This window comes from Zootoca vivipara, chromosome 1, assembly GCF_963506605.1.
Source record: "Zootoca vivipara chromosome 1, rZooViv1.1, whole genome shotgun sequence".
Classification (NCBI taxonomy): domain Eukaryota; kingdom Metazoa; phylum Chordata; class Lepidosauria; order Squamata; family Lacertidae; genus Zootoca; species Zootoca vivipara.
Window position 1 is genome coordinate 4,346,369 of NC_083276.1, and position 26,246 is coordinate 4,372,614.

At 47.8% G+C, this 26,246-nt stretch overlaps 1 protein-coding gene across 2 annotated transcripts in view; it reads right to left on the reverse strand.

The window, feature by feature from the left end:
* The window catches only part of FRMD6 (FERM domain containing 6), a 138,682-nt gene that overhangs the window by 70,305 nt on the left and 42,131 nt on the right, over window positions 1-26,246 (reverse strand). Inside the window, exon 2 of one of the 2 annotated variants that reach the window (XM_035100697.2) lies at window positions 10,438-10,737. The gene's annotated coding sequence lies outside the window, so the exon portion shown is untranslated. Of the gene's footprint in view, window positions 1-2,546; window positions 2,695-10,437; window positions 10,738-26,246 lie in introns of those variants that run through there. The other variant, XM_035100780.2, reaches the window with a different exon arrangement.

Sequence of the window (26,246 nt, forward strand, 5' to 3'; positions counted from 1 at the left end):
ACGGGCCTGATCCGGCAGGTCTCTTCTTAAAATCACAAGCTGCAAGAACTTGACAGCAGGATGCAAGGCAAAAATATAAATTAAGTGCAGGGTTCCTTCCTGCAGCCAATCAGAAGCCTCGCTTTGGAAGTCAAATGTTTTGGAAGTCGAACGGACTTCTGGAACGGATTCCGTTCGACTTCCCATTGTATTTCAGCAATGTTTTTGCAGCTCAGAGTCTACTTCCTCAGATACATGAAGTCTTATCCTCAGTTGACAGAGGCATGTTCATGTGCGTAAAATTTACAGAGGGACACTGGAGGGTGAGGAATGTATTGCACAACACCTAAAACCAACAAGTTGAACTCTGCATTCTAGATGCGGAGCAGTGATGGGGAATTTGGAGCAACATCTGGCGAGGCAAAACTCCATGACCTTTGGCCACTCTGGCTGGGGCTGGGGCTTGTTGTTGTCCAGCAACATCTGGAGAGCCAAGGTTTTCCCCATCCCTGGTGCAGTGTGAAGCCCCACTTGCATAAAACGTTCATTTGCAGGACAAAACTTTGGCCCAGCACACTAGAGCAGAGTGCGGTCTTAACGCAGACCCAGCCCTGCAACCAATTATCCCTTCAAACTCTTACAAATCGCAAGTGGAAATAACTCCCCTTATCTCCCCGTCAGAGGGCCAGTCCTGGAGACTCCTCCAGTCCCTCAGGGTCCATGTGTGCTGCAACATTATCATCCCTCTCCCTTATCAGCGTGGTCACCAAGTCCCCAAAAACACAAAGGGGAAGGGGGCTGGTGGTGTAACTCCACCAAGCTGTTGAGAATTGGGGGGGGGGGTGAGAATAACAGGCGGAAAAAAGGGGTTCCCTGCTGCGATTTTTCTAACCCGATGCGCACATTCAGGGCCATTTAATTGGCGTCCAGCCTTGCACATTGTCAGCCAACCAGCTTTCCATGCCAAAACTGAGCCCCAAAATGTCATGAGCATTAAACCCAGGGTGGGGAACTCCCCGCAGCCCCAGCCAGCATGGCCAATAGCCAGGGATGGTGGGAGCAGTGTTCGAAATTCTCCAGGCGCATTTTGCATCTAGCTATTGGCCACTTGCGACCAAGTGAAGATCCATACAGTCATCCCTTGGTTCTCAAACCTAATGTGTTCTGGAAGTTCGTTCGACTCCTGAGACAGTTTGAAAACCAAGGCGCAGCTTCCAATTGGCTGCAGTCGCTTCACTTGATCTGAAGCCGTGTCGGACGTTCGGCTTCCGGAAAACATTCGAAAACCAGAACAGTTACTTCCAGGTTTTCGGCATTTGGGAGCCGATTTGTTTGTCAACAAAGACGTTCGAGAATCAAGCTATGACTGTATTTTATCTGCACAATCAGAATACATTTCAGGAACCAAAACGTCGTATTGAAAAAGATGACTTTCGAGCTGTCTGGCCCCCAAACTGGCAACTAAGCATTCCGTTTTGGTGACTGCAACCCTGGTTTAAGGAGCCAATTGGCGTGTGGCTTAGATATCTGAGTTTCTAGCGTCTGTGGGGCACCACAGGCCGTTTCTGAGCCCCCAGCCACCTCAGCCAAGCCCCATCCCTTTGGGAGGAAGGGTTTCGAGCCAGAAGCATCGAGGCAGAGTTGCCCGAGTCCTCCGTGTGCTCTTATTTCCATGGAACTCCAGGCAGCCAAAGGATGCCACCCAAGTATGCACCATCACAGCTGATCCAACCAAGCTGGAGACAGAAGGAAATTCGGCTTATTCCCCTGGCTGCTTGACCCCGAGGAGCAGAAAAGTCCAGCCAAGTGGCTGCACAGCCTATGGGGAGGGTGGGGGTTGCACAGATGCACCCCACACATTGCAACTCTTTCCAGAGACCCAGTTTCCAGGCACACAAATTTTTTTGGGGGGGGACACAGCCTATTGGAGGGGGAGGCACAGAGGCACCCCACATAATGCAACTCTGTTTCCAGGCACACAAATGGGGGAGGGGGCTGCATCCTGGCTCGATGAGCTGCCAGCCCCCAGCTCTGCCCCACAACTCCCCGTGTGAAAAGGCTCTCCGCTCGCCCCCACTAAGTTACGAGCCCCCAAACTTCGAGCCTCCCCGCGTCCCCTCCAAAGCCCCCGATCTTGTGGGAGGGGGGGTTAAATGTTTGCTCGCGCCCCAGAGAAAAGCAGCCCCCCCTCTTGCCTGATTCAAAACAATCCGGAGTTCCCAAGAGGGAGACCCCTCGAGTTTGAATGCTCGCTTCCAAATCTGCGCGCCCCACAGAAACGCAAGCCCCCCCCCCAAAAAAAATAAACAAGCCCCTGCGAAGTGGAGCCCAGCCTCACAGACTTCAGCTTTAAAAAGTCCTCAAACTTTGAGCCAAGGGACCCCCCCCCAACCTCGGAGCCAAGAGAGAAGCAGCCCCTCTCCAAGCCCCTTCCGCGCAAAAAGGGGGGAGCTCGGGTCCCCCTTGGTCCGCTCCCCGAGGGGAGGAATCCGAGGGGGGGAAGTTTGGGGGACGCCTCCGCTGCTCGGCTCCCCTCCGGCTCGGCGCCCGGGGCCGCCGCCGCTCACCTCGCCTCTTTCCGCGTCTCCCTCGCCGGCTCCCCGTCCGACCCTCCCGCGCGCGCCGCTCCTGCAGCTGCAACCGCCGCCTCTGCCTCCGCCGCCCGCTCCTTCCCTGGCGCTGCCCGGCAGCCGACTGCCGCCGCTGCGCTCGCAACACATGGACGGGGAAAGCGAGCCCCGCCGACGGGGACCGTACCAAGCCCCGCCGCGGGGGTGGCCCGAGCGCCGCGCCCGCGGAGCGCCGGCCCCCTCGCGCGCGCTCAGGTTCTTCCTCTCGCTGGGCCAGAGGAGGAGGAGAGAAAAGAGCGCGCGGGGAGAGGGAGGGCATCTTCCCGCCGCTCATTTCCCTCTCGACTCCCCCCCTCCCCAACCCCTCCTTGGTACGGCCCCCTCCGCGCGCACAACTTGCCGCACTCTTTGAAGAGGAGCGTCACTCGCGGCTCTGCGCAGCCGGTGCGGAGTCGGAGCGGGCGGAGGGAGAGCCGCCGCTGGGGCGCCCGGGGAGGCGCTTGTGCCTTTCGCTCCCGAACCGCTTGCTTGGGACACCCCCTCGCCCGCCCGCCCGCCTCATCCTCTCACCCCAGAGATGTGCAGGAGGCGGAGGGGTTAGAAGGGAGGGCGCTCTGCACGCGCTCAGAGGCACCCTGGCTCCCCCTCCTGTTGCCGGGGGGGGGGAAGCGCGCGCAGGGGGAAGCGGAGCAGCCGATCGGTGGAAGAAACAGGAGTCGGTTGATCGAGAACTGTTGTTGTTGTTGCTGCTGCTGCTGCTGCTGCTGTTAAATTGCAAGCCCAGTATTCCGTTTTTGTATGTAACAATTTATTGATTTTCAAAAAATAACAAAAAAAATAATAAAATAATAAAATTCCTTCAGTAGCACCTTAAAGACCAACTAAGTTTTTATTTTGGTATGAGCTTTTGTGTGCATGCACACTTCGTCAGATACGAAAGCTCATACCAAAATAAAAACTTAGTTGGTCTTTAAGGTGCTACTGAAGGAATTTTTTTTATTTTGTTTCGACTCAGACCAACACGGCTACCTACCTGTAACAAAAAATAATAACAATACAAAAACAAAACACAAACAAAATATAACATAACAAATTTACTTCCCTCTAGTCCCTTCCTTCGTCCCATTATTTATCTACTAATTATCCATTCATAACAAAATTACAAGTGATTTTAAAACCCTGCTAATGTGTTAACCTGTGTACTGTACAATGCAAGCCCAGTATTCCAAGGGTTAACTCAAACAAATCAAGCAAGCATGGCGACACTTTTTGAAATCACCACCCACTTCTGAAGTGATCCATCTGACCCGTTAATTGGGCTGCATTGATTTGTTCGTTTGTTTATTTAAACGTATCTACCACTTTTATCAATCTCACAGTGTTTTCGCAAGAGGCATTTTAAAAACCCTATTAAAACCAGAAAATCACAACAGATCGTGCATAATTTGGACAATGACACCAACCGGATCTGGCAAAGGAAAACACGGGGATCAAGCGGTCAAGAAATCTTTTGACTGGGGTGCTGGCCCTCTCCAGATCTCCAATGGGAGCTCATTCAAGAAGGCCTTATCCAAGGATCGCAGCAATAAATCCCATCACGTCTGCCCATTAGCTGTGGCGGTTTGGGCAGATGGGAGTTGTAGTCTGAAACATCGGGAGGGCGGCAGGTTGGGGGAAGAATGCCCTACATAAGGAGTAACCATTGCAATACCCTTTAGGGCAGGGGTCAGCAACCTTATTCAGCAGGGGGCCGGTCCACCGTCCCACAGACCATGTGGTGCGCCGGACTATATATTTTGAAAAAAATATACGAACGAATTCCTATGCCCCACAAATAACCCAGAGATGCATTTTAAATAAAAGCACACATTCTACTCATGCAAAAAACCCACTCTGATTCCCGGACTGTCCATGGGTCGGATTTAGAAGGTGATTGGGCCGGATTCGGCCCCCGGGCCTTAGTTTGCCTACCCATGCCATGCTGGCTCCCAATGGACTACAACTCCCATCAGCCCCCAGCCAGCAACAGGCCATGATGGGAGCCGTAGTCCCAGAACAGCTGGAGGGGACCAGGTTGGCCAAGACTGGAATATATCAACAGTTCTCAAACACAGGAGGCAGGAGGAAAAGCCAGAGCGAGACAAGAAGTGGTGTGTTTACAGGAAGGAAGGTTTAGTTTAAAATTAGAAAGGGAAAAAAGAGAAAAGAATCCTGGGCTCTAATCCAGGGAGCTGCTCTGTTATAAATATGCAAGCTTCAGGCACACACTGCAGGAGCTTTCTCCTTCTCCAAAGCATCACATCAGGAGTGACTTGAAAGCAGGGGTCTCCCTGCGTGACTCCACAGACTGAGGGTTTCAGTATTTCTTTTAACCTATATATATAATCCTGGGATGCGGGTGGTGCTGTGGTCTAAACCACTGAGCCTCTTGGGCTTGCCGATCAGAAGGTTGGCGGTTCGAATCCCCACGATGGAGTGAGCTCCCGTTGTTCGGTCCCAGCTCCTGCCCACCTAGCAGTTTGAAAGCACGTCAAAGTGCAAGTAGATAAATAGGTACCACTCTGGCGGGAAGGTAAACGGCATTTCCATGCACTGCTCTGGTTCGGCAGAAGCGGCTTAGTCATGCTGGCCACATGACCCGGAAAAACTGTCTGCGGACAAGTGCCGGCTCCCTCAACCTATAGAGCGAGATGAGCGCCGCAACCCCAGAGTCGTCCGCGACTGGACCTTACGGTCAGGGGTACCTTTACCTATATATATATATATATATATATATATATATATATATATATATATATATAATATTGCAATGTGAAAAGCTATGGGGGGGGGGGGACGACAACGAAGGTATATGCGACCACCCAATGGAAGAAAATTGTTCTCATTCTTATTTGCAAAGGAGAGTAAGTAAACACCTGGAGAGGTCGATATGAGGCCCCAGGATTACAGTTCCTCGCAGAGGTGGTTTGAGCATTTGCACTTCAAGACCCCCAAGCCACCCCAGGAGAATAAAGGCACAAGGACACAGAATTTAGGTTAATGTGAATGGGCAAAATTTAGGCCACAACTCTATTGGTTACAGAATGTGAGCGGTATTGGCTTAGGCAATGGCATCAACAGACTATATCTGACTCCTGCCCGCCTTGCAGGATCCGCGGTGCAAGGCTGACAGAGGAGCTGCCAGAGTCGCACCGCAGTTTAAATTGGCCCTGGCCACGCCCCCACAGCACCCTGATTGGCCGGGTCACCCTCAGCGTGACGCGGGGCGCTATCCCGTACCACGCTGAGGCAGGGGTGGGGCCTGGAGTACTTCAGTAGTGATGTATGGAAGTGAGAGCTGGACCATCAAGAAGGCTGATCGCTGAAGAATTAATGCTTTTGAATTATGGTGCTGGAGGAGACTCTTGAGAGTCCCATGGACTGCAAGAAGATCAAACCTATCCATTCTGAAGGAAATCAGCCCTGAGTGCTCACTGGAAGGACAGATCCTGAACTGAGGCTCCAATACTTTGGCAACCTCATGAGAAGAAAAGAGAAGACTCCCTGGAAAAGACCCTGATGTTGGGAAAGATGGAGGGCACAAGGAGAAGGGGACGACAGAGGACGAGATGGTTGAACAGTGTTCTCGAAGCTACCAACATGAGTCTGACCAAACTGCGGGAGGCAGTGGAAGACAGGAGTGCCTGGCATGCTCTGGTCCATGGGGCCACAAAGAGTCGGACACGACTAAACGACTAAACAACAGCAACAACTGGTCAAAGTCCCATTCAAAGACAAGAAGAAGAAGAAGAGTTTGGACTTGATATCCCGCTTTATCACTACCCGAAGGAGTCTCAAAGCGGCTAACAATCTCCTTTCCCCTCCTCCCCCACAACAGACACTCTGTGAAGGGAGTGGGGCTGAGAGACTTCAGAGAAGTGTGACTAGCCCAAGGTCACCCAGCAGCTGCATGTGGAGGAGCGGAGATGCGAACCCGGTTCCCCAGATTACGAGTCTACCACTCTTAACCACTACACCACACTGGCTCTCAAAGACAAAGCACGCTGAGTCCTGCAAGAGGCCTTTGGCGTTGCCCATCAACTATGAGCAGAACCTGGAGAACAGGCCAGCGCTGCCAGGTCAGGAGCATCGCAAACCCTGAGATTTCAGGGCCCCAACCTGATGCCTAGGAGTGGCCCCTGGGGATGTCACAGGGATCAGTCCCTGGAGATTCATCCTCTGCATTCCCTTCCACTGCCAAACCCTGGAGATGGAGGTTAATTGGGAGACGGGTGGAGGGAGCAAAAGAGGGCAGACACCCCACCCGTCCTAAGAGAATGTGCTATAATTTGCTACTGCCGCCTGCCTTCCTGAAGCTTGCCAGTTACACCTCTCTCTCTTTCTCTCTCCCTCCCTCCCTCTGTGTGTGTTCTTTCAAAAGGCACTCTTGCCCACCCGAGGAATCAAACCCTCCCCCTGCCACCTGGAGAGAGCTAGGCAAACCCTGGAGGTCTGGCAACCCTACAGCAAGCACACAGTTCACCTGCCCCACTTCCCTGCTACGGCGAGATATTCTGCGTCTGTATGTAAATTCTAGCAATTATTTTATAGTTGCATCTTTAGCACATAAATGAGCACAGGCAAAATTGAATGTCAGTCATCTTTCTTGCTGGGGCGGAAATGACCACCCCAGGGAGGTCCACGGAGTTCGGTGGGACTAGAACCACAGAATTGCCGAGCTGGAAGGGACCCCTAAGGGTCATCTTGTCTAACCCCCTGCAATACAGGCATCACAGCTAAATTATTTGCTCCCGAGCTGAATACTGCAGCTGAAATGTGCAGTGCTGAGAACCTGGGGGAAGTCTGGATTAATAAGAAACATCCACCCACGTGCCTGTTTATGAAATATTGGATGAAATCTGTTTCTTTTCCTTCTTTTATACAAAAAAACAAAATGCAATGGGAATCTGCAAGGGAAAAATAAGGACTGCAGTAGACAGAGTTGGTGTGTCTCGAAACTCGAATATAGCCGAATCTGTCATTCACCTGAATTACAGCCTTTCTCTGCCACCACCAACCCTTTGGGGTTTGCGCTACGGTAAATCTGCAAATGCAGAACCAAAGTTCCTTCGCAGGAACAAACAGCTGCTGGCTATAATTCTGGGCTGGGGATGAGGGAGAGATTCACTTCACTTCACAGCCAAAGGTGGATCTACCTCATTTGCACTTTCTGAAACAATACACAAACCAAAACTCTGGAAGGCATGCTTCTGAAATGCATATACTGCGCTAAAGTGCACACGAAAAATGCACGTATTATTGAAAATAACATGCAAAAAAATGAACTATCACTAGGAAACATTGCTTTGCAGATATGCGTACATGAGGCAAGATTGCGTACAAAAATCTGTTTACTAGAGAAATTGCCACTAAAATGCTGGTGGATTTCCATAAGAGCTTTTTTTAAAAAAATGCAAATTAATGGAGGAAATGTGGAGGTCGGAACATAAAATTGGAGAAACGAGAAACCCAAACTGGCCCATTCGCCCCTCCCTCTCTTGGCTCCAGCCATTCAGATCCTGGACTCAGCTAGACTGGTAAAGAAAAAGCGATTTATATGAGTTGTATATGCAATATATGCAGATGACACAACCTTGATGGCAGACAGTGAGGAGGAATTAAAGAACCTTTTAATGAGGGTGAAAGAGGAGAGCACAAAATATGGTCTGAAGCTCAACATCAAAAAAACCAAGATCATGGCCACTGGTCCCATCACCTCCTGGCAAATAGAAGGGGAAGAAATGGAGGCAGTGAGAGATTTTACTTTCTTGGGCTCCTTGATCACTGCAGGTGGTGACAGCAGTCATGAAATTAAAAGACGCCTGCTTCTTGGGAGAAAAGCAATGACAAACCTAGACAGCATCTTAAAAAGCAGAGACATCACCTTGCCAACAAAGGTCCGTATAGTTAAAGCTATGGTTTCCCATTAGTGATGTATGGAAGTGAGAGCTGGACCATAAAGAAGGCTGATCGCCGAAGAATTGATGCTTTTGAATTATGGTGCTGGAGGAGACTCTTGAGAGTCCCATGGACTGCAAGAAGATCAAACCTATCAATTCTTAAGGAAATCAGCCCTGAGTGCTCCCTGGAAGGACAGATCGTGAAGCTGAGGTTCCAATACTTTGGCCACCTCATGAGAAGAGAAGAATCCTTGGAAAAGACCCTGATGTTGGGAAAGATGGAGGGCACTAGGAGAAGGGGACGACATAGGACGAGATGGTTGGACAGTGTTCTCGAAGCTACGAACATGAGTCTGACCAAACTGCGGGAGGCAGTGCAAGACAGGAGTGCCTGGCGTGCTCTGGTCCATGGGGTCACGAAGAGTCAGACACGACTAAACGACTAAACAACAACAAATATGCAATATAACATTGTGCCACCAGATGGCGACATGGAGGCCCAGTTTTTCTCTACCTGTTTTCCCTGTTTAAATTTACAACGCTTTAAACTGAAACGCTTCTTGGATGCGTCTAGATCCAGCCTTCTTCTGCATTTCGTAGGTGTGCAAAAGAAAACATGGGGAGATCCCTGCTGAGTTAGACCACGGGCCCAACTTGGCCAGCTCTACTTCAGCCTTCGCCAGTGGGTTGCCCATTTAAAAATAATAATCTAGAAACAGTTTTTAAACTGTGTATCTACCAGTGATCTCCGGGTTTCTGAGAACAGTGTGTTTTGGCCATCAAATACCTGGGTTCAAGACGAATGCTTTAAAATTTCTCGCCAGGGAACGCAACTGGGGAGTCACCACTAAAAAGGCCCTGTCGTGGGTCAGTGCCAAACAGGCAACCCCCAACCCTTGCCAAGCCGGTTAACGCCTCAGCTCTTGAGGTGAGCATTTCTTGCGTGGCTTTCCACCCTTTGGCTGGGGCAGGAAGGGGTTAAAAGGCCACGTCGAAGAGCTCTGTTTGAGCAAATGCTTGCAGTTCAGAAAGACGTCAAGACAGATTGACTGCAATAAAAAGTGGCTTTGGCAGGAGCAGGGGCGTAGGAAGAGTGTCACCCTGATGGGGTTTGACAAAATGGCGGGCGCGGGTCCTGCAGCTGTAGGGCGGCTGAGGCCCCATGGCGCGCCCTGCCCCATCCCTCCCTAAGGGGGTCACACACCCCGTTCTGCCCCTTTGCGACATTCGCTCTGCCCCTACGGGCAGTTTGCCCCACCCCTCGGTGCACCGCCCCAGGTGCCCAAGAGGCTTCTACCCCTGCTGGGCAGGAGAGGGTTATTTTTGATGGACAAAGGCATCCTCAGAGTGCCTCTCGTCCTGCCCTTCTGTCTCCTAGCCAAGCGAAATCCACCCGACAGTCAAGGGGGACCCCCTTGAGGCCATCCGACGGGGAGTCAGAAAGCCCACGCTGAGATTTAGGGGAGCACTTATCTCGCTTCCACTTCTTCCATTAGCTAAACCCTTGAGGGTGCTCTGTTTATTTGTCACTTGTGGTCAGCCTGTGTGTGTGTGTGTGTGTGTGTGTGTGTGTGTGTGTGTGTATTTGTGTCCTATTTTACAGAGGCCAGCTCTCTATTTGAGGGAGACCACTTTTGGAGGGCACTCTGGTGTAAAGACGACGAACCCCAAGGAAGGGAACATGCGGGGGCCTTGAACGGTCGGTTAAATCTGCCCATTGTTCTCTCGCGGTTTCTCGTTTTCCCATTATTAAATTTAGTTCTCTGCTTTTCCCACATCAAGTTTGCGAAATCTGCCTATGTTGTTTTCTCGTTTTTCCATTCTTAAATTCAGCGCTCCACTTTTTCTGCATCAGTTTGCAAAATTGTGGGTTTTTTCGTCTTTTCTTGCGCCGGGGGGGGGGGGGAGAGGGATTGGCGGTGGAAATATTTGTGGGGGAAATGCTGTACCTGTATATGTAGAAATCAAATGAAGTCCATGCAAAGCCTCCTCCACAGACTGGCTCTTCCTTCTCGCCCCAGACCAGCAACGAACCTCCACGCATCAGCAGCCACTACCTGTTGACTGGCTTAGCAAGGGGTCCCCTCGGCTGGTGTTTTTATTCAGTACCAGAGGGATGAATCGGAAGGCCAAGACGTACCATGGGGGGGGGGTCGTAGGCAAGAAGCTTCTGCCGCGTCTAGACACCCACATGAGAGTCTTCCACTCCTGCGCTGCTTCTGCCCTCTGCCTCTCAGGCCACCAAGGACCTATTTGGGGGGAAAACAAAAAGGTTGTTAGTCGGAACAGAAGTGTGGCTATCGATTAAAACCCTTTTAAGAACCGTCTTGCTTTTAAGCAGTTAATTGATCAGCAACGGACTCTCACGCTGCACACCCCAGTAGATGAGTTTTTGTATACATTACTTGAGTGAAAAACTGCGTTGCAAAATTCGGGAAAGTGCATATTTCATAGGATGGGAGCGTTTTGGTTCTCATATTGTTTTGCAAAGGCCAAATTAAGTAGGCTCTCCCTTAAATGTGAACAGAATTCCCCACCATGTTTCCCCAAACATCTATGCATAATTTTTTATTTTGAAATATTTTTTTTTACAATTGCAAAGTTATAACAATACAAAATAGATATCCATATTGAGAGATTTATCTGAATCTCGAGACCTCCCAGTGTCCCCTCCATGGGTCCTTTTGTCAACCTTTTCAACTGTATATTGTTTCATAATCCATATTTTAAATCTCTCCCTATTATCCATGTTATTTGCTACGTTACAAGTGTTATTAAAATCCTGCTAATGTTTCCATCTGCTTACAGAGGTCTCCTAAATAAATGAAAATCCCCCCCTTCTTTATTGACGTTTTTGTCTTCTTGGTTCCTGAGCTTCCAGGTCAGTTTTGCCATTTCAGCATATTCCAACAGCTTGACTTGCCATTCCTCTCTGGTAAGAATTTCTATGCATAATTTTCTACACCTCTGTCATGTCCCAGTGGATGGGCCCCTGGCCTGATCCAGCAGGCCCTTTTTATTATGGGCTGAATTTCCCCCTCCCCACCCCTGATTGTTGCCTAAGATTCTTGTCTGCAGGCTAAGGCAACTAGAAAAAAGGAGCGACCACTTTTAACGCTCTAGTCCAGTGTTTCTCAACCTTTTTTGGGCCACGGCACACTTGTTCCGTGAAAAAAATCACGAGGCACACCACCATTAAAAAAGTTAAAAAAATTAACTCTGTGCCACCCTATATTATAATTATGACTGTAAGAAACACTTGCCAAATATTGCTTTCCGGTGGGTGAGTCTTGTCTATTGGCGGCCGCCAGGCTCGTTTGCACTGAGCTTTGGGAAAGAGGAGGAGAAATATTGCTTTCCGGCGGGTCAGTGCTGCCTATTGGCGGCCACCAGGCACGTGACAATGCAAATCGCCCTTCTCGTCGCTGCACGTCGCGGCACACCAGCCAGCGTCTTGCGGCACACTAGTGTGCCGCAGAACAGCGGTTGAGAAACGCTGCTCTAGTCCTCAGCCTCTGACCTCAACGCAGTGCCGGATTTACGCATAAGCTAAACAAGCTATAGCTTAGGGCCACACTCTCCTGGGGCCCCCAACAATTTTTTTAAAGGAAAACAAAACTGAATGTACATTTCCAAAATATAAGATAAAAAACAATTAAAATAAAACGTACATACAGCAAGAGTGTTTTGTCTTGTGTAGGCTCTTATGATGTGAGTCATGGTCCCTGCCTGCTTGCCTGCTCCCTGCCCATTTCTATATATAGGGTGCCTACATTCTGCATGTGCAAATGGCTTTACAAACCTATTAGATCCATCAATTACCATATAGCATATATTCAACACAAAAAAACAGCGACAATTTGTTGTTGACAAAGGACACGGAGCAATGGATTCAAGCTACAAGAAAGAAGATTCCACCGAAACGTTAGGAAGAACTCCCTGACAGTAAGAGCTGTTCGACAGTGGAATTTGCTGCCAAGGAGTGTGGTGGAGTCTCCTTCTTTGGAGGTCTTTAAGCAGAGGCTTGACAGCCATCTGTCAGGAATGCTTTGATGGTGTTTCCTGCTTGGCAGGGGGTTGGACTGGATGGCCCTCGTGGTCTCTTCCAACTCTATGATTCTATGACAGCTGGATATATAAAGGGCCCCATTACCTTCAGTAGCTTAGGGCCTCATCAAACCTAAACTCGGCCCTGTTTCAAAGGGCACACGAAGCTCTGTAAATAGCCAACTGGCTCATGTGTCTTCGGGATCACCACCCCAGCGATTCCCCACATCTCTCACGGTGCCAGGGCGCCTATGCCAGCTGCTCCGGCTTTTGGAAATGCCCTGGGACATTTCCAGACTTTCTGCCACCTTCTGCCAGCAACTCCTTGGAGCCCGAGGCTCAGTCCGCAAAAGCATGCGCAGGCGATGGGGCCGTGCCAAAAACATTTGCTGCACAAAAGTGCTGACTGGGTATGTGGGCACCCGAGGCGGAGCCCGAACCCGGTGTCTTTACAGCCTGTTGAGGTTGACGCAGCAGAGCAGGAGTTTGCATTGCACATGAGAACGTCTCCCAGTTGTGTGGTTGGCCAGTGTGAGAACGGGGCTGGGCTTGATGGGCCACTGGCCTGATCCAGCAAGCAGGCTCTTCTGATGTTCTGAAACGGGCGAGATTTCGCAGCCTAATTATTCCTGGAAATTACTGCATCAGCTTCAGCATTACGGCAAATTCTAGGAACTCTGCAGAGTGCAGCCCCTCTTGGGAGGAGCAAGACAGGCAGAAAGAATGCAGAGGAACAATCGAGCAATACCTTCTTACCCAGGCTTTCCCTAACCCATAAGACCAGACCCTGTTTTCCTTTCCCCCGAATTCCTATTCTTTATTTCCTCTTAAATGCCTTTTTATGTTTTTATCATACTGTTTGTTTGTTTTAATGCTATTGCTCATTGTTCTGAGGTTGCACCCCGCTTACAGCTTCTTTAAAAAAACATTGAGGTTTATAAATACTTTTGAATGAGTACTTAATTTCTAGTAAGAGCACTTTTGGATCCTTCCTTAAGAACTAAAGAATTGTTTGTTTGCTGTCACCCATTACACTTGTTACTTACTCCACGGTTCTCCACTGTCCTCCCCTTTCATCTTCGCAACAACCCTGCGAGGCAGGCTGGGCTGAGAGGGGGTCACTGGCCTGAGGCTCCCCCAGTGAACAGAATGAGGATGGGGGGATCACATTTTTTAAACAGCTGCATGGAAGAGGGGAGTGCAGTAGATGTAGCTTGCACGCACGCGACTGAATTGAGGGCTATAGCAAAATTGTGCGGCATGATTCCCGACCTCACCTGGAGTACTGTGTCCAGTTCTGGGCACCACAGTTCAAGAAGGATACTGACAAGCTGGAACGTGTCCAGAAGAGGGCAACCAAAATGGTCAAAGGCCTGGAAACGATGCCTTATGAGGAACGGCTTAGGGAGCTGGGTATGTTTAGCCTGGAGAAGAGAAGGTTAAGGGGTGATATGATAGCCATGTTCAAATATATAAAAGGATGTCATATGGAGGAGGGAGAAAGATTGTTTTCTGCTGCTCCAGAGAAGCGGACACGGAGCAATGGATTTAACTTCAAGAAAGAAGATTCCACCTAAACATTAGGAAGAACTTCCTGACAGTAAGAGCTGTTCAGCAGTGGAATTTGCTACCAAGGAGAGTGGTGGAGTCTCCTTCTTTGGAGGTCTTTAAGCAGAGGCTTGACAGGCATATGTCAAGAATGCTTTGATGGTGTTTCCTGCTTGGCAGGGGGTTGGACTGGATGGCCCTTGTAGTCTCTTCCGACTCTATGATTCTATGAATACACTTACGGCGCACGATTTTGCAGATGGCGGAAGTGAGTTGCAGAGCTGGTCTCTTTGAGACTTCCCAAGGTTGGAAAACTTTCCCATCTCACTCACTCACTCACGCACACACACGCACACACACACACTTCCTGATTGCTGTACTATACTTGTGACCCGCTAGGAAACTGTCTTGTGTGTGCAACAGTGAATCATTGTTTGCCCCTCTCCAAATGCTTATTTTTACCTGCCTTTGGAATGTGGTCCTGACCTTGGGATCATACCACTCTAGCAGGGAAAGGGGAGCGGATGGAACCAAATGGGAGGGCTGCCAGGATGTGTGTGTGCGTTGGTACTTTTTAAATCACAGAGTGGGGTCATTTCAGAACCAAAACTCTTTTTTTAACGGTCATATTAGGAATGGCACATTTTCCCCATAAACCATCCTCCTTTTGCACATTCGTTCCTGCAAAGGCCGCCAAATTACGATTATTTGTTTTGCTTTCGGACGGTTGGCCTTACTTTCCAATTGTATGATGCCTTACTTTTCGCACCGAGAAGCGTTTTTAAAATATATTTTTTGCAAATGCATTCTGATCATAATTATGAGTGATGGTGTGGGGGCAACAGCACCATCGGGGCAGCAGCCCCCCCCAAGCAGCCAGAGAGAGAACAGATTCCTTTCTTCGATCCAACTGTTCCCTGCAGCGCTGGATCAATATGAAGTGTTGATGGACCTGCTGCTCTTATTCACGGACTGCTTCTCCGAACAAAACAACATTTCCCTTCTTGCAAAGGGGTATTATATATTTATGAGGGATTGGGGAAATATACAAAGGCAGCCCTTGCTGAACTCTGAGACTCGTTGGTTGCGAGAGTCTGTTTGTATGCTGAACAAGCTGTAGCTCCGTGGTAGAGCTCTTGTTATGGATACAGAAGATTCTGGGGAAATCATAGAAACATAAGAGTTGGAAGGGACCAAATGGAAAGCGTAGTGCTGATGGTCAACAAAAGAGGTTTAAAGACTGTCTCAAGGCAAATCTTAAAAAATGTAGTATGAACACCGACAACTGGGAAACACTGGCCTGCGAGCGCTCCAGTTGGAGAACAGCCTTTACCAAAGGTGACATGGGCTTTGAAGACACTCGAACTCAGGACGCAAGGGAGAAACGTGCTAAGAGGAAGGCATGCCTGGCAAATCCGCACCGTGATCAACTTCCCCAAACAGGGCTGCCTTCAGATGTCTTCTAAAAGTCAGAGAGTTGTATATTTCCTTGACATCTGATGGGAGGGCATTCCACAGGGCGGGTGCCACCACCGAGAAGGCCCTCTGCCTGGTTCCCTGTAACCTCACTTCTCGCAGGGAGGGAACCGTCAGAAGGCCCTTGGAGCTGGACCTGTGTCCAGGCTGAAAAATGGGGGTGGAGATGCCCCCAATATTTTATTCAAGTTTGCACCCCTGACAACAGCAGCAGCAGCAGCAAGATACACAACCTGGATCTGTGCCAAGAAATGTGGCACCAAAGGAAGCCTAGACGAACCCTTCGTTGACTCCGTCTGCCATTGGCTCTGGAGCCCCCTGCTGTTGGCCTCCCCGCCTTCCGCCCTACCAGTCCCAGTGAACACCAGCTGCTGCACACTCTTCCACACCAACCCTGAAACCTTTCTATGGAGGCCGGTTAAGAAACCATTTAAACAGAAGGAGACGGTGGAGGAAGAGTGGAAGAAATTTAAAATGTATTTGGAAAAGAATTATAAGATTAAGAATAGATAATAAGGGAAATGGAAGTACAAAGAGGCTGAAGTAGCATTTAGATCTAGTAGGCTAGTAACAAGTTTTAAATGTAAAACATATATTAAGATTTCTAGATCCAAGGATATTTTGTAATATTGGGAATGTGTGTGTAAATGGATCAAGAAAAATATTTATAAATGAGTTATTAGAAGAACATAAGGGTAAAGAAGTAGAGAGTGCTATTTTAGATTTAAAAACAAGAAACATGGAAGGAAGGGAAGGAGGAAGTGGACAGACCAAGAATTATGTTAGATAATTGTTTTAGATAAAATCTCTTTTATTTTTTGTGTCTTATGTATTTCTTTTTTCTTGTATATCTGTTTTTGTATTTTTTGTATTTTCTTTAATTTTTGTACACTTTAGAAAACCAATATATATATATATATATATATATATATATATATATATATATATATATAAGAAACCATTTAAACAAACTGCGTAGAGGGCATTTCAGAAACAGCTCCCTCTGCACCCAGGACAGCCGGGCAGAGAGCTTTGCCTGGTGCCTGAAAAGGGCTTTCAAAAATCCAGGCACTTTTCTCAGTTGGTTGACCATTCTTTTAAAGGGGGAGCCAGGAAACTTTATCACACCCCCTCCAAATTTTTAGCTCAGGAAGGGAGCTTTGTGTTTGGTGGCTGGTGGAACAGGCAGGGCAAATGTGGGTTTTTAAATGATTATTATGCATTAATTGTCCTTTAAATATACGCAAGCGTGAGTAATGCTGCTGCAGCTGTGACTTGCAGGGGCTCCGTCTTAAGGAAAGGAGGGGGGCAAAGCAAACATTTGCTGATGGCTTTTAATAAGCCATTAGTGTCTAATTATCATGCAAAGAGTGCAATTAGGCTCACACAGCCTGTTCCAGCTCTGCGTTCTCCCAGATCCAATTTGCCAACTTCGTTTCCGGGTGGCGCTTTTGCCGTGGAGCCTTGAGGAACCCTCTGCCAGGACTTGCGTCAGGAGGCTCCCGGCATGTGGGTGTTAGGGACCGGCTTGGCAAGAAACACTTCTGCATCTTTGCCCAGACTCTGTGGGCCTCTCTGTCGAGGTCTGCCTGGCAGTGTTGGAGCCGCACCTTTCTCAGCCAGAGGAGGGCCGCTCTTCCTTCCAAGAAATCTTCCAGGGGCCACATGGCGGTAAAGAGTGCAGGCCAAAGTGGAAAGGGCAATGGGTGTCAATGGAGGATAAGGCTGTCAACAGCCAGGGCTGTCTTAAGCGCCCCTGGCGCCGTGGTGCGCCAGATCCCTCCAGCCCCCTCCCGCCCCGTTTCCCAGCGTGGTGGGCGGGTGGGTGCCGCGCTCAGCGCAGCTGCCACAGGCGCTGCTGCGCGACGGGCGGGCAGGTGCTGCGCGGTTGCCGTGGGCGCAGCTGCGCGGAGGACCAGCCGGCCAGCGGGTGGGCGCAGCTCACAGCGCCCTCCTGGTGGGCCAGCGCCGTGGTGCCCTGTGCCACCCAGCCTGCACGTAGGACCGGCCCTGTCAACAGCTACAGCCAAACCTTAGTTGTCCATCGTAATCCGTTCTGGAAGCCTGTTTTTTGCTTCCGAAATGTTTGACAACCGAGGCGCGGCTTCCGATTGGTTCCGAAAAACATCAAAAAACCGGAGCATTTACTTCTGGGTTTTCGGTGTTCAGAAGCCAAAACGTTCCGAAATGGAGGCGTTTGGGATCCGAGGTTTGACTGTACAATACTAGCTGCATGGCTACACTGTTGGAGGCAGGAACTGTTAAGGATAATTGGTTTAATTCACACTGAAATGGGCATGCCTATGTATTGGTGATAAAGCTTTAACATGGGGGATTTCCCATGGGACTATATTCAAAGCTTTTTGCAGCTTGATCATAGCTGCCAAGTTATCCTTTTTTTTAAAAAAAATAATCTTTATTCATTTTGCACATAAAAAAATAACACAAAATACAAATTCAAAAAGGAGCACACAAAAAACAAAAAGAAAAAAAGAACCCCCCTACCCCCCCCCCCCAAAAAAAGAAGGGAAAAAAGAGAAAAAAAGAAGGAAAAATATAAAAAAGGGAAAAAATAGATCTAATCATCTTATATCGTTTCCATAACAATGAGACTTCCCCGGTTCCCCCCTCATTGATTTCCCAATTTATTTCCTCATCAAGCAGTTTTCACCTATGTTCCAAATAATTTTAATTACTTAACCTTTCCTCATTAATTATCACCATTTAATTATCTCTATACTCAATTTTTGAATACTTATACTCTAATATATCTCCCCAACTTAACTTTTTTTACCAACAATGAAACTATATTTTAGTACTTCGTTCCCCCCCTTCCCCTGGACCCAGATTCCCTAGATACCTCAGCAAATTCCAAATTTCGTACCAGTGTCGGACTTTTCCAATCAAACCAGCCTAAAACCACATGATTAAAGCATTTTATCCCACTCCCACCCTTTCCAAGAACTTCCAGCAATATTTTTTAAAACCACTCTGCTGTTTCCACACTTTCCTTGCTGTTTCCCAACACCCCCCTTCTTCCTTCCCCTCAACCCAGAGCCTTCCCTGCACACCCTCTCTCACTGGGTGTGCAGAGACCCCCCCTGGTTCTCCGTTGGAGAGTTCTTTTTTTAAGTCCAAAGCTTGTCCCACATCTCCCACTTGTGGGGCATTTTGACAGTCTTCTTCCCTCTCTTTGCAATTTTGAAGTTCTTCTAAATTATCATTAATGTCTATCGTGTTTTTTTCTTCCTCCGTATCGTCTGCGCAGGTCATTTCTCTTCCACAGTCTTTGTCCATATCTCCCTTCGTATCCTCAAGTCTATTGTTAATTTGTTGCACTTGTTCATTGTTCTTGACCAGCTGTCCCTTGATGTGTAAAAGTTCCAAATAAATCTTTTGGTACTGTAAGTCCTGTACTGATGTTGAGACTGCCATCGTCCTTGCTCTCAAATCCCGTGGGAAAGCAGCAGATAATAAAACCAGATGTGACAGGTGTCAAATTACCAGATGGAGTCCATTTTAAGTCCAGTCCCGGCTAATCCATAAATCCAAGTATCAATTGTCAAGTCTTTTTCTTAATAACAGCAAAATATCCATCCATTCACTGATCTCTCCAGGGACCTAGTTCCAGTCTCCTGGAGGGTTTTGAAAGTCTGATTCTTGGTAAATTGGTTACTTCCTCTCTCTTCCCCTGCTGGGGATCAAATTACTGCTTCACAAAACAATCAAAGTGGGAGACCGACTTCCGTTTTTGTAGTCACCCACCGTGTCCAAATTTTAAAGGGATCTTGCCAATCAAACTTTTTTACTCACGTTGAGTTGTTGTTGTTGTTTTTCTGATCGTTGCTTTTTGCGGAAGGAATCCACCGCTCTCTGAGTGAAGGCTTGGGACGTCGCTTCTGGAGGTAAAGCTGGTGCCCAAAATGGCTCCCGCGACTGCGACTCTGCTGACTCTCGGGGGCTCTGCCGAGCTCCCGGGCAGCGGAGGAGTCGCGTCTGGAGCTCTGCCGGGCAAATTTTGCCCCCGGGAAGCTCAACCCGGGGTTCTATGGGGAACCGCGTGCCCCCGCGGTATTCCCCCCCCCTCCGCGAATGCCAGAAGCCTCGGAACTCGAGGCTTCTGCGACCTCACTCCAGCGCGGTAGACCGGAAGTCTGTAAGTTATCCCTTTTTTAAGGGATTTTCCCTTATGCTGAATAGGCTTCCTCGCGAGAAAAGGGAAAACTTGGCAGCTATGAGCTTGATAATTAACTGTTGATCGTTCTCTGCTCTACTCAGATATTAATATTGCACAGTTTGAAGGGACAGGATGCATAAAAACGGAATTCTTATGGAAGAAAAACATTATCAAGGCCCATAAGTTAAATTCAGACTTTCGCTTGCAGAACTTTCTTCAGCAACATCACAAGAGCATCAAAGATACATCCAAATGTATCCATATCATGGGCTCAAGCCCCACATTGAACTGGTCTCACAGAGCTATTTTGTCATTCTTCTGTTTGAACTGCCTCAGAGTTCCCTTTTACATTTCTTTTCAATGAAAGCTGGTAGGTACACTGGTCCTTTTCATAAGCAAACACCACCACAAACTCATCCTTAACTCATGCTTAATCTCAGGGTTGTGGGTTCAAGCCCCACGTTGGGCGAAAGATTCTTGCATTGCAGGGGGTTGGACTAGATGACCCTCGGGGGCCCTTCCAACGCTACAATTCTATGTTTCTAAGTAATGCTCCTGCATACCAGTGGCTGGAAGCCACAGGAGGGGAGAGTTGTTCTTGAGCATGAATCCTGCACCATAATAATCTCAGCGATGGGAGACTCCCCAGCCACTTCTCAAAGAATTTGTGCATAGCAGATATTGCTTTACGCTCTTCTGATAATTCTATCAGTGCAACCAGACAAAAAGACCCCTCTTCCCCCCCCCCCGCATGCTGTTTGAGGGGCAGTTTCTTCTGACACCCCCAAGCCAATTTCAGGGGGTGCGAGGAGAGGGGAAAACCCGCCCCCTGCACAAGCAGAAGTCCTTGCAAGGGGGTTTTGTGGAGGAGACTCATTATGTGCCCTCCGATGTTCAAGAAAGGTTTGCAAGATACACTCAGCCCTTGCTGCGGCTGCTTCTGAAAACTCTGCAGAATCTGAAAACGTTTCTGGACGGGCTCTTTGGGAGGCACAGCAGGGTCAAAACACTGCTTGCCTTTTTAATGGCTGGAACTTTATAGGGGTGGGTGGGTGGGTGGGATCTGGATGGAAAGGCGGCCGATTCAGAGAGCGCCAGCTGGCCTGTGGGGTTTAGATCGTGTCTTGTATGGCGGCAGAGATATTGCGGGTGGGGAGGAGCCACCCAGCAGCAGAAGAGGGGAGATAAAAAGACCCGAAAAGGAAAGTGGTGATTATGGGCCCCAGATATGAGGCTGTGTGGCTGGCTGTACGCACAGAAGGAGCTCTGGAGAGCCAGACTGAAGGGGGTAAACAACCTCACAGAGAGCAAAAAAAAAACCACACAAAGCTTCCTTGGCCAAGGTTTTCAGGATGCCTGGAAGGTTAATGGGGCACCGGCTAGTAGTTGTGGCTATGAGTCACTTTGCAGAAGGGGTGGGGAGCTTCAGTTATTGGGCCAAATGAGACCCCCTGCCCTCTTTATCCATCCCCAGGAAGCACCCCATCTCCCTAGTCCACACACCTCGTTGGCCTCCCTCTGTGACATGCGCAAGTTATGCTTTTGCCAGCCATATAGTCCAACCTCCTGCAATTGCAGGAATCTTGCCATTTCTGCATATTCCACCAGTTTGGTCTGCCGCTCTTCTCTGTTCGGGAAAGATCAGAAATCAGGAATAGCAAGTATTTTTTAAAAGACTGGGATAACTTTCTCACATATTTGAGAGATCACTGTAAACAGGTGAAATCACTGGCAGGAATACAATGACACTTGTAACATGGATTTTGGATACTATGATTACACGGTATAACAGATAGATTACAGCAAAAGATGCAGGTTTTTTTAATATTTTTTTTTTTAAGAATTGGAACCCGTAGAAGGAAGGAGGTCTCAAGGTTAGAAAGAACCCTTTTCTTAATGTGTGAAAATGTCATGTTTATATAAAACTAATAAAAATTTATATATAGTGTAATGCAGGAATCATTTGCCCAACCTGGGGATTATATTACAGAAAATTGCTATGCGAAAATGGGTAAATTAGGCCAAATTGCAGACGTGTGTATATTAGGATAAATTCACATTAAAATGCTAATGAATTATCATGAGATAATTGATGTAGAGGAGGGGGAAAGGACTTTTTGATCTAGCAGGCCAGATCTTCACTCCTCACCCCCATTGACTCTGACAGGTAGGCAGGGCTCCCCATCGATCAATCAGCTGACATGTTGATCAATCAGTGGGGTTTGGGGAAGGGGGTCTCTTCACCAGCCTTTCTCTGCAGGAAAACTGCTGGCAAGCAGGATTGAACCCTGCCTCTTGATGCCTCTCCGTGATGCCAGGTGATTGACAGGTGGGTGTGGTTTGGGGGGAAATGCCCTTGCGGGCCAAACTGGACTCTCTAGCTGGCCGAGATTGGCCCCTGGGGCAGACACTTTAACCTAAGCCTGAATTATTGCAGTCAATTAATTGACCTGCAACTCTCCGACACGATGTGGCCAAGCCAGGCACCCACCCAAATCGTGCTGGGTGGAAACTAGCTTGCGATCGTTTTAATTTGGGTTGCATTCTCTATATTTAGCAGGCGTCAGAGTACATCGGCTGCATTGCTGGGTGTTGTCCCTTGCCCTGCGCCCTCAGGAAATCCAGCTCACTTGCCAAGAATACGCTACAGCTCAAAGGCGAGGAATGCACTTTTGTCAGTCACGATGACAGCATGTTCCTGAAATGATGCACACGACAGCGTTACATTTTAATAGCCGAATGTCACTCTCTTCCCTTGGACGGGACTGAGGATCCTGGTCGAAAGAATGCTGGCCGACAAGGCAGAGAGAAAAATGCTTGATGTAACTCAGAGAGGAGGGGTGGAACTTTAATATATAACTAACAATTTTCTAATATCTAAATAAAACAAGCCTACATACATTTGCATACATCATTCCTGAAACACCTTTCAGGTTTCCACTAAGGGCTTAAATCGGGGGTGAGCAAACTTTTTCAGCAGGGGGCCAGTGCACTGTCCCTCAGACCTTGTGGGGGGCCGGACTATAATTTGCAGGGGGGGGGGGAGAATGAATTCCTATGCCCCACAAATAACCCAGAGATGCATTTTAAATAAAAGGACACATTCTACTCATGTGAAAACACAGGGCCGTCTTGAGCAGATCGCGCGCCCTGGTGCTGAGGGGCGGAGATCGCTCCGCCACCCGCCCCGCCCTCGCAGGGCGAAATTGGTTTGCGCGCGGCTTTGCCGTGCGGCGCCCTCCTTGCCAGGCCGGCGCCCAGCTTACCAGCCCCCCGCCATGGTGCACTGCGCCACCAGGGGTCTATGTAGAGCTGGCCCTGTGAAAACACCAGGCAGGCCCCACAAATAACCCAGAGATGCTTTTTAAATAAAAGGACACATTCTACTCATGTAAAAACACGCTGATTCCCGGACCATCCGCGGGCCGGATTTAGAAAGGCGATTGGGCCAGATCCAGCTCCTGGGCCTTAGTTTGCCTCCCCATGGCTTAAATCAGGGGTCAGCAAACTTTTTCAGCAGGGGGCCGGTCCACTGTACCTCAGACCTTGTGGGGGGCCAGACAATATTTTGAAAAATAATAATGAATGAATAACCCAGAGATGCCTTTTAAATAAAAGGACACATTCTACTCATGTAAAAACATGCTGATTCCTGGACCGTCCGCGGGCCGGATTTAGAAGGCGATTGGGCCACATCCGTCCCCCGTCCCCAAACAGGCCAGTTCAGCAATGCTTAAATACTAGTTGACATTAGGAAGATGCCATTGGTCCATCTTGCTCAATAGTGCCTGCACTGACTGGCAGCATCTCTCCAGGGTTTCAGGCAGTGGTCTCTACTTGTCCTCTCAGGGGATTGAACCCGAGACCTTCTGCACACCAAGCAGGTGCTCTACCACTGAGCTGCGGCCTGCTTTTCAGCGCCAAGCTCAGGTCTTAAAATAATACTGAGGACTAACGGGGATGCCCTGGAGCATGTGCAGAGTGCTCTCCCACATTCAGCATTGTGGCAATCAAAGTAAGGGCAATGAAAAGGAACAGAGGAGGAGGAGGAGGAGGAGGAGGAGGAGGAGGAGGAGGAGGAGGAGGAGGAGGAGGAGGAGGAGGAGGCAGAGGCTGGCTTTCCTGGACAGCTTGAGCACCAGCCTTTGTTCTTAAAAGAGAACCACTGCCTGTTTGGTTTGCCTGCTCCCTGCTCAGTAGCAAGCGGAGGTGATATGCCCTGGGTGGTCTTCCAAACACTCCCGCCTCTCTGTCTAGACTCTAGCTGCTGCGGTTGTGAAGATGGCTCAGATAAGCACAATCGATCATTTCACTCAGTGCAAGGACAGTCTTTTGCAGGCTACAGGGATTTGCTCGGCCCTCGCTGAACTTTGCCGTTCGAAAAGGGACAAAACTGGTTTCTCCCAGTTTCTCATTTTCCCAATCAAGTCCAGTTCTTTTCGTTCCCAGATCCGCGTGTGATTATTTTATTTTTCTATTGAAAAGGTCCTCGTATATAGGTCCTCAATATATAGGAATGGCTGGAAGTGGGGGGGGGGAAGGGGGATAAAGAAGTTTTTTGGGTATGAAAGAGAGAATGAATGAGAGAATTAGTTGAAGATCTTTTTATGATTTAATTTATGATTATATTTATAAAAAAATTCCTTCAGTAGCACCTTAAAGACCAACTAAGTTTATATTTTGGTATGAGCTTTCGTGTGCATGCACACTTCTTTTCGTGTGCATGCACACTTCTTTTCGTGTGCATGCACACGAAAGCTCATACCAAAATATAAACTTAGTTGGTCTTTAAGGTGCTACTGAAGGAATTTTTTTATTTTGCTTCGACTCAGACCAACACGGCTACCTACCTGTAACTAGATTATATTTATGTTCTTTATGATTTAACTTATAATTATAATTTATGATTTAACTTATAATTATAATTTATGATTTAATTTAAGATTATGATTTATGGTTATGATTATGATTATGTTTATGATATGTTTGTTTTTCTATTTTTTTTCTTTTTGAAGTTTTGTTGTTGTATGTTATGTTTTGGATATTTTTGTTTACTTTTTGGTGTGATTGTGAGTGTATTTTTTAATGTATAATTCAATAAAGTTTATTTTAATTAAAAGAAAAGAAAAGAAAAAAGGTCCTCGTGAAACTTCGCCAGCATTTCCGCACGATTATTTCCTAATATACATATCTGGGGCATGCAGTTTTGCTCAGGAGACATCTGCTTGCAATGCCATCCCCCCCCCCCCCGATACAATGCATTTTTGCACGTGATTGTCACAAATAGGTTATGCACATGTCATGTTATGCATACCACCTGGCTGGGAAACTGCACTGCAAAATGTGCAAATTTTGAAGGACGGGTGGTTTTTTTTTTTTGGTTCTCATGTTGTTTTGAAAAGGGCAAATTAGGTAGGCTCACCTTTAAATGTGAAATTATTTCTTTTTTTAAATGTGAAACTAAAATCATGTGAAATTTAAACATGTTTGTGTCAAGACGCTTCACTTTACACTTGTTTGCTTTTAATTATTTTACCACCCGTTCACTCAATTTGGAGAGATACTTTGTTGCTCTTTGCAATCACTTTTTTGTTTTAACCACTTTGAATAATTGAGTATTATCAGGAAATAATAACAATAACAATAATAAGTTGTTGTTGTCGCTACTATTAATTAATTAATTAATTAATTAATTAAATGACTATACCACCCTTCATTGGGTGATCACAGAGTGGTTTGCATTATTATTAAAAAAAATACACAACATAGTAACAAATGAAAACAACAACCCTCTCCAATGCTCACCCCTAACTCTAAATCACATATGAAAAAGTCCCAAAATACAGGTCCCAATATCAACCCTCCACCTTCTGATAAACGTGTGCCTTTTAATACTTATTTTTTTGGTTGGAAAGTAGCATTGCAAAATTCAGAGAAGTTCAGGTTTCACAGAATTGCTGTATTTTGGTTCACGTGTTCAGACCCTCCAAGTGTCCCTGTTTTCCAGGAACAGTCCTGGATTTACAGAAGCCATCCCAGTTTCTGATTTGATCCTGGAATGTCCCGCTTTTCCTTAGGGCATCCCTATTTTCATCAGAGAAATGTTGGAGGGTATGGAGTTATCTGACCCCTGAGCCGTCCGAAGGCAGCCCTGTATAGGGGAATTTGCATGTTTCATATTTTATTGTGTTTTTATAAATGATGGAAGCTGGCCTGAGTGGCTCGGGCAACTGAGTCAGATGAACGGGGAATAAACAAAATAATAATAATAATAATAATAATAATAATAATAATAAGTAAAGGTAAAGGGGCCCCTGACCATCAGGTCCAGTCGTGTCCGACTCTGGGGTTGCGGCGCTCATCTTGCTCTATAGGCCGAGGGAGCCGGCGTTTGTCCGCAGACAGCTTCCGGGTCATGTGGCCAGCATGACAAAGCTGCTTCTGGCGAACCAGAGCAGCGCATGGAAACACCGTTTACCTTCCCGCCGGAGTGGTCCCTATTTATCTACT